The sequence below is a fragment of the Populus alba genome, chromosome 1 (genome assembly GCF_005239225.2).
Source record: "Populus alba chromosome 1, ASM523922v2, whole genome shotgun sequence".
Lineage (NCBI taxonomy): Eukaryota > Viridiplantae > Streptophyta > Magnoliopsida > Malpighiales > Salicaceae > Populus > Populus alba.
This window is the reverse complement of record NC_133284.1, coordinates 27323196-27332852: the sequence shown is the minus strand read 5'-3', so window position 1 is coordinate 27332852 and position 9657 is coordinate 27323196. Positions and strand designations below refer to the sequence as shown.

The following is a 9657-nucleotide window of genomic DNA, read 5'->3' as shown; positions in this document are numbered from 1 at the left end:
TCCTTTTTATTATAAGGAGATTGAGACTAGTAATTATCTATTCCATCATTGTACTATTGCATGGAATTTTTAGGGTAGATTCATGCACTGGTTCGGGTATTTAATTTGTCTATTCAAGGACCCTGAACAAAATCTTCAAGAATGGTACATGTTGGTTAGAGGTAATTTTCAGTGTTAGGCTATTATTCTTCTATGCAAAGGCTTTTATTGGTCTATCTAGTTAGTTCACAATTGACTTATATTCGAGTGCAAGGTCTATGATTGGGATGTGATTTTTTATCTTACCTTTCAATGTTTGGCTTTTTGGTTGAAATCCTCAGTTAGAAAATTTAGTTACACGAGTTCTAAATCACATATGAAGTCTTGATTGTATCTTGAACTAGACTAATTAGTTTGGTTTTTGTTTATTTGCTTCCTTTTAGATACTTATATAGTAATTTTTTATTCCTTCAGTCACTATCTTCTTAATGGTGCTCTTTTAATTTAATTATACTCAATTACTATAAAGAAATAAATTAAAGATACACCTATATATTTTATACAACTCCTATTTATAACCCACATATATGGAACAATGCATGGTAGCAGAATTATATGTTTCCTAATTACAACCTTTCAAATAAAGAAAAGAAAAAAAAAGGCCTATAAGCATCTTGCAAATGTTCAGAAATCTCAATAATGAAGTACAATGACAATAATTACGTGAACTTGAGGCACCATACTGATGGTGTGATTTGTATTCTATGTTTAATCATGCCTAGATAATAGGGATAGTATGATAAAAAGGGTAATCTAATACCGCTAATTGTTAAGGAATTCGTTGGAGGCCTGACATAACCAGCAGCGGACATTAGACAACTATGAAGAGCCACGATGCCCCTTGTTTTGCTGTCAATTTCCCTGCCTGCAGTAATTGTTGGAAGACCTGTTGAAGTTGTAAAAATCAGACTTGTGTGTACCGTTGCCATTGTTGGGACACCACCCTCCATGAAATCATCCTCTACCTTTACAAAAGGAACCAAAAGACTGACGTTGGGCAACAGGAGCTAAAGGGGGATGTTTGGTATGGGCAATAAAGGAGCATTGATTGTAGCAAAACCCATGGATTAAAGGAAGGTCTTGTGAAGAGATTCATGAGTTATGAGATAACTATGAAGATCTGCATACGAAAAAGGTTGTGCCTTGGTCACAAGGCTGGTTACCAAGTCTTTGAACTCACCCTAACATCGACAGGAGCAGAGTGTAGAATAGAGGAAGAGAATAAGTTTTGTAGAGGCATGACAAGAGCAAGGGAAGCCTCATATTGCACTGGTTGTGCAGCAAAGGAGAAGGTTTGCACTAGTGGAGCAGCAGAGGCAAAGGAAGTCTGCACTGGTGGCTGAGAAGAAGAGTCCATTGGAGAGAAGGAGAAAGAGTTTTAAATTGTTTTAGGGATTCATACCAAGTTGAGAATAATAGAAAGACCTAACTTATCAGTTAGCCAACCTTTCCTATTTATATGTATAGAGCAGCATACAATAGTAAGTGTAGAGGTTACAACACTAGAGTAGTCCTATAGTATTTCCTATATATATACATATATACATTCTATAATAGAACTTAAGATTTTAATTTGAGATGATTTTTTGTGCTCATGTTCTATTAAGTTTATTATATAAAGCATTGGATTAAAGATACACCTATATATTTTATACAACTCCTACTTCTAATCCTCATGTATGGAGCAATGCACGGTCGTAGAATTTTAGGTTTCCTAATGATAACCTTTCAATTAAAGAAAAGAAAATAGGTTTATAAGAATCTTGCAAATGTTCAAAAATCTCAACAATGAAGTGTAATGACAATAATTACGAACTTGAGGCATTGTACTGGTGGTGTGATTTGTATTCTATGTTTAATCGCCCCTAGATAATGGGGATAATATTATTAAAGAACCAACTCAACCTAATAGTTTAAACTATTAGGTGAGGTTCCAAGATATGATTTATATTATTCTCTAACACACTTCCTCAGGTCAAGGCCCTTTTTGGTTTGAAACTTACATAGACTCACATTATCTTGCACTTAATTTTTATCAAATAAATAGGGATAATGAGATTCAAACTCGTGATCGCTTGGAAATTAAGGCTCTGATACTATATTAAAGAACCAATTCAACCCAATAGCTTAAGTCTCACGATATGATTTATATTATTCTATAACAAGTATGATAAAAATGGTAATCTAATACTGCAAATTGTTAAGGAATTCATTGGAGACTTTAAGAGGATGCTTGAATTCCGATAGAAGCAAAACACAGTTTGTTTCTCCTAATCAAGTTGAAGTTTTCGCGAGGATAAACTTTCTTGGAAAATAAATTCCAGACAGCTGTAAAATTGAATTCCAGGCTGATGACTAGTTGATGGCTTCAAAGCCAAATGAATTCCAGGCTGATGACTAGTTGATCGCTTCAAAGCATTTCTTGCACGGTTTAGAGATGGGTTGTCGGTTTGGGATTGAAGAAAGGTCATCTTAGAGATTGATCGTAATTGGTTACTCTCCTAGGCTTTTGGTTAAAGATCATGTATTGTGCTTGACTTGGCTAATTCAGCGTAAAGAATTTAAAATTGTTTCATGCAAAATTTCTAGCAAGCGATTGGTAATGTTTTTGTAGCTCAGAATATCCTTCATGTCTGAATGAGAAAGGTCAACATACACACATTACCATTTAAAAACTCTTCTTGGGCTGGAAACTTTCGCTTGGCTTCATGATTGCTATCAGACAAGAAAATTAATGTCGTTGAAAATTCTTATGTTGACGAGCCAGTTGCTGAATTTTCTCTGCAAGCTTCAAGTACAATTGCTAGGCTTTACAGTGCAATTAAAACACGGAATCTTAAGTTTTGTGCTTGTTTCAGCACCATGAATTCCTCAAATGACAAATATCCTTATCCAATTAGAAGTTCCAAATTGAATTTTCATTGATCGGTCAACTGAAACAAATAATAATAGTTGACCACAATTATCGTTCTTGGTTGTTGAGAATAACCTTTCAAAATGATGCCTATAAATAGGTTCTGGCATGTCGATGTTCTTACAAAATCCATACTTCATACGTTCATTTATTTATTTTTTCACTGCTATCTCACTATACATTCTTTATTCTGATCACCCAACAATCTTTTGTACTGCTCAAAGCTTTTATTGCTCTTCTGCAAGGCTGTTCAACAAAGACTTAGTGTGTATCATGGGAAGTATTGCCAAGTTTGAGTCGTAAGTCTTTCCCAGATGGTTTCGTTTTTTGGATCTTCTTCGTCAGCTTACCAGGTACAACAATGCTTCAAGTACTCTCGTCGAGGAGAGAAACGCCTCAATTGTTTGTTCTCTGATAACGTTTAAATTATATGCACGCAGTTTTGAAGGTGAAACGAACAGGAGAGGTAAAGGACGAATATATGGGACACCTTCATCGAGGAGCATCCAGGTATCTCTTTATTCAATGCAGGAGTTCGTTACAATGCTTTCCTAACTAAAACAACGAGTATAAATCTCTCAAGGAGTCACCTGCAGCATTGTTTGATCTTAATAATATATATTCAAAGGAATTTAAGAAAAATTCTGAAAAATTGCAGAGAGGATAAGTGACCATAGCAATGCAAAGGTGGCAGTTGATTTCTATAATCGCTATAAGGTACGATGTTCATCTTATTTTTCTTTTAGTTGCCTTTTGTCGATCTGATCACCATTACACTTGTTGATATATTTTACACACAAAAATGTTATAGGAAGATGTGCAAAGAATGAGGGGAATGGGAATGGATGCTTTCAGATTCTCTATTTCCTGGTCTAGGGTATTACCACGTAAGTGTTTTTTTTTTTTTACCCTACATCTCATTCCTTTTTAATTCACGACTTGACTTTCGAAGTCCCACATTTTTCCTTACTTTGATTTTTCAATCATCGAATTGAATTCATCAGATGGCAGACTAAGTGCTGGAATAAACGAAGAAGGGATCCAGTTTTACAACAATCTCATCGATGAGCTCATAAAAAATGGTTATAACCCTTTCCTTTTCCTCGATGACTGTGTTTCATAATAATGTTACCGACTAAATAAGAATCTTGAAGTGGCCATGGTAAATGCAGGGGCAATCTTACTTTGCTTGAATTTCGAAAAATTTGAAAAGCATTTTCCAAACTTTCATACAAAACGTTTCACACTTTAGTTTTCTAATATTATTTTCGCTTTGAAATGTACAGGTATACAGCCTTATGCAACTCTCTTTCACTGGGACACTCCACAAGCAATTGAGGACAGATATGGTGGTTTCTTGAGCCCTAATATTTTGTAAGTAATCGTTTTTATATTCATATTATATAAACATCTCACTTTAATTTAAATCCTCCATGCATGCTAGAATCTAATAATTTCAAAACTCATATAGAAACGATTTCCGAGACTTTGTGGAGCTTTGCTTTCAAAGATTTGGAGACCGGGTGAAGCACTGGATCACTTTTAAATGAGCCTTTTATGTTTAGCGTCAATGGTTATGACACGGGCACATTAGCACCCGGCAGAATTTCAACTTTGGAGAATTATCCAGGCCAACCCAAAATCTCTGGCGCCACCGAGGTTTACATTGTAACCCATCATCTGTTGCTTGCTCATGCAACGGCTGTGAAAGTGTACAAGGAAAAGTATCAGGTTTTGCACAAGCTAAAGCTAAAGCTATAATTTGAGGCTCCTTTCATAACATATTTAACCAAAGTTTTCAGTGTGACTGTGCTAATTTTATCATTGAAAAAATCTCGTCAGACGTGTCAAGGAGGAAAAATTGGGATAACCCTCGTTTCTCATTGGTTTGAACCTTACTCAACTAGTGAAAGTGATCGGATGGCAACTAAACGAAGCCTTGATTTTATGCTTGGATGGTAAGCATTTTGCCAGCCGATTTGGATAATATAATAATTTGAAACATTAATTTGCCAAGATTCTTAAATTCTATGTTTTTGGCAGGTACATGGATCCTCTAACTAAAGGTGACTATCCACAGAATATGCACGACCACGTTGGAGGAAGATTGCCTAGATTCAGTGAGGAGGAATCCAAGATGCTGAGAGGATCTTATGACTTTATTGGGGTCAATTACTACACTACATATTATGCTCAGAATGTTGAGGATGTTAACTATAAGAATATTGGGTTTATGGAAGATGCTCGTGTTAACTGGCCAGGTGAAATATTTATTTACTTGTTAATTAAATGAAAAAAAAAAAAACTCTCAGAATAAGACGGTCTACAATCCTACACTTTCTCACTCATGTTGATATTATTTTACGTACAGGGGAGAGAAATGGAATACCAATAGGCCCACAGGTGAATGTGATTCTTCATTCTTGTTTCAACAAATTAGTAATTGATATGTAGAATCTTTCCTTTTTCCCCTTGGTATTGAGATATATAAATCAAATTCGCAGGCGGGTTCAAGTTGGCTTTATATTTATCCCGAAGGTATTCGTTATCTTTTGAATTACATAAAGGACGCGTATGAAAATCCAACAATATATATCACTGAAAATGGTAAGAACAGAGCTAACAGCCCTCATGCGTTTATGGTTATAGTTGTCAAGAAGCTCTGATTTACTGATTTGTTGGTTTTTTTTAATTAGGAGTTGATGACGTGAATTCCTCGTCGTTAGAGGAAGCCCTCAATGATCCATCAGAGAGCAATATTATAAAGACATTTTCCACAATGTTCTGAAATCTATCAAGTGAGTTTGTTCTTTTTCAAATTCATGTTCTCCGTTCCCTTTACAAACAGTACTAGTTTTTATTTTAAAAGGAATTTCTTTCTCAGTCTGATCTGCACTAAAAACTTGACTTTTGCAGTGACCATGGTGTCGATGTCAAGGGGTTTTTTTGCTTGGTCATTCTTGGATGATTTTGAATGGGGATCCGGTTATAGTTCAAGGTTTTGGTCTCTTCTACATTGACTACGAAAACAACTTGAAACGATATGCCAAAAATTCTGTGAAGTGGTTTAAGCAATTTCTGAAGAAGGACGAAAGTACTGAACTCAACGATAATATGTAAGGACTCTTTTCATCTCCTCTTATTATATTAAAAAAAATCTCTCAACATTTCTCATAACACAAATGATTGCAATAACAGAAAATCAAAATCTCGAATGGAGGAGGGATCAGCTCGTAGCCGTAAGAAGTCGAGAATTGATTAAACAGTGGCATGAAATATATAATAAGGTATTATTGTATATCATCTTCCATAACTACTTTTATTGCATTCATTTTTCATGCTCAACAAACTAATTTATTAACAATGCAGGAGCCCTTTTCGTATGGTCATGTTTGCTGAAGCCAAACTTTGTTGAAGCAAGTTAGGTTTCCACGTCTAATAAATTCTATTCCATGTTTGCGTCCTTCTAGTTTATGGTCGTCGGTGGATCTTTGTCTTCACACTCTCACATTTTCGTCTAGGATCGATGCTGTTCTTGTTGTAATAATAATATTGATTTGTATTTTTTATTTTTTACATGTATTGATTGGTTATCAATCAAATTCGATATTAAATAATAACTTGCTCTGCACAAATTTTTTATTGGTTTCTTCTTTTAATTATTTTGTGATTTTAATTTTTCTCATTTATTTATTTTTTAAAATTTGATCTTCATTATTTTAATTGCTATTTTTGTTTTGGATCATTTTATATAATTGTTGTGACCAATTTTTGGGATCCACATAAACAGAAAATCAACAAAAGGGAAAAGAGAAAATAATAAAAATCACAAAAAAAATGTTTGGAAGAAAATGAAAAACATGTATCAGTGAGAAGAGTATACCAAAACACCTAGAAAATTATCGAAGACTGCTTGAGGAAGATCAAATATACAAAAAAAAATAAAAATTGATAGTGTTTTTTCAATTGATAAAGGCTCTATTAACAAAGAAAATTCAATTTGAGAAAAAATAAAAATTGGATGTTTAAGAACTAAATTAGAGCTTTTCAAGGTTTATTTGAATTTATTGAGGGCTTTAGTGTAAGAAAAATTGATTTTTAAAGTCAGTTTAAGTTATGATCGGAAAAACATAAAGTATGGGGGTCCAATTGTAATTTTTAGAAGTTAATTTGATAAAATGAGGGGCTTAATTGATAATTATTGAAGTTTTATGGGAAAACCAGGACTTAATTAAAGAAATTCAAAACCAAGGATCAAATTAGAAAAGATGTGAGAATCTAAGGGTTAAAATTGAGCAAATCAAAGGCCAAATTTAAGAAATTGGAAGTTTGTTGATTAATTGAAGATCAAAATGTATAAATTCAGAACCAAGTACCAAAATAAAAAAGACAGTTAATTTAAGGGCTAATATTTGAGTTTGGCAGGGGTTAAATTGCATTCAATTAAAAAGTTTTGTGTCAATTAAGGGTGCATGTGCTACAATTGGAAGAAGAGGGACTAAATTGAAACTTTGTCAATTTTAAGATCGGGCACATTGACATGTGTTGCAAAGTCGCGGTTGCACAAATTAATTACCCTAGCTTCAAACACAACACACAAGATAGTATAGAGCAAGCAAGGGGTCGATCCCACGAGGAAGGTTCAAGTCAGATTTTTATGCTAGATGTTATGCACTTGGGGGGGTTTGGATGTTATCTATGTTAAAGCAAAAGAAAACAGAAAACTATTAAATGAAATTTAATAAAATCAGAAAATTATCAAAAGAACAAACCTTGGTCACAAGCACACATCCACCTATAGAAATCAGAATTGATCATGGAAATGAAACATTAATTTATATTTTGAATATTTATCTCTTCTTAACATTAGTTAGTTAACAGATCTGCCGTATAACTAACCCTAACCATCAAACAACCACAGTGTCCGCACTAGTAATTTAATTCAATGGTAGCCTTAAGAACTAGATAAGTTCATTAATCAAGAAAACATAATTGTTCACAATCTATGTTTGATTTGATTGAATGTTCTCCCTAAGATTAATAATGTAGATCCGCCACAATTATTAAACTCAATTCCTTCACAAGTTCATATACCGCAACTCCGGTTTTGATATCAAACTTGGCAATAGATTGTCCACAATAAAAACTTAGAGTCCGCTTTAGCAATTAAAATAAACAATCATAGGAAAAATAAGCATAGGAGAACAAACATATTCATCATATAAACTGAAAAGAAAAGGTAAAACAAATCTCACAATTCTTAAAATCTGAAGGTTTCCGTGTCCATGCAACCAAGAAAACGAGTTTAGCCTTGTATGTTTGTTGAATAACTAATCAAAAAGATGGAGGAATGCATGATTACGGGTTTCTTAGAGTAGAGAGCGTTTTTCTTCTCTTGGCTGGCTGCCCTGCTTCTCTTCTCTCATTCTTTTTATATGTTAGGAAACCCTAGTCTCTATTTTACAAAATAGTCACCCTTTAAGTAGACAGTTTACATTTAAGTAGTTCAATAACTATTTTCCTAAAAAAAAGAAATAGCCTTGCATGAAATCTTTAAACTTTGACTTAGAGGAGCTAAATTTCTGGAAAAAAAACTTGGATGTCGGTTTAGATGCTTTGGAACATAATTTGGACTCGTTTATAGGTCTTTTAGTCAGGAATCCAAAAAAATTGAGTTTGCATCAATTGGACTTCTGTAGCTCCAAATATTCAAGTTGGAATGACCGAAGGTCAACACTGACAAATTGCGAGATTTGACTTTGAAAGCTGCGATTTCCATGCTCTTCCTTATTTTATTGCCTTGCCTTAGATGTCCAGAAAGGTATGGATGTTAGATTTTTAATGCCACTGGAATCTCTTCATGTCGACCTTTAGAGCTCACGCTCTGCATAAAACATCGACTAAAGGTCAAATATGTCAATTACCTCTAATTTACTCATTTTTTCATCTTTCATTCAAAAGTGCCTTCAAAACATAAAACAAAGAATATCAAGGCATTTTATATATAAAACATATGCAAAACACAAGTTAAATGTGGGTGAAACTATTGAATAATATGGTTGCATCAAATACCCCCACACTTAGATCCTGCTCGTCTTTGAGAAAGGATAGGTAAAATTAAATTGAATTTAAATTAAATCAAATCACTATGACTAATCTCCTAATATCCCATCAATATCCAAGAATATATGCATTATAAACAAGAACACAATTAAGAAGGATAAAGAATTTAAATTTTCATGAATTTATTTACATGCAAACTTCAAAACTCAATTAATTATCGGGATTTAAATGAAATCTATGCCATGCCAAAGTGATAGGTCCTCTCATTGATATACACGTCAACACTCATGTGTTTAAGGCTTATGTGTTTAAATCTCTCAAATTCAATCAATGAATATGTCCTACCATAAGCTTGCTCTTTAATCTCATCTCCATTACTAACATATTACAAACAATGCATGAATCAAAAGGTCTTATTTTCTGGTTGTAATAGGGTTAAGGTTAAGGTGAGGTAAAAGAGAGTAAAAGAAAAGGTTCAAACCAAAGAAAGTAGAGCATTCTGAAAAATAATATTTCAAACAAGATATTCTATCAAAGCACATAAATTTTCCATCTTTAATCACCAATGCTTAACTTCTTTTGATTTCAAGCTTTTTCAACATAAAATCTTAAGAACATAAATGAACATTTTTTTTCTTTTT

General features: G+C 33.5%; 1 pseudogene; it reads left to right on the top strand.

Moving 5' to 3' along the window:
• Positions 1–3226: 3226 nt before the first annotated feature.
• Positions 3227–5741, top strand: LOC118037786 (beta-glucosidase 12-like; annotated as a pseudogene).
• Positions 5742–9657: the final 3916 nt, after the last annotated feature.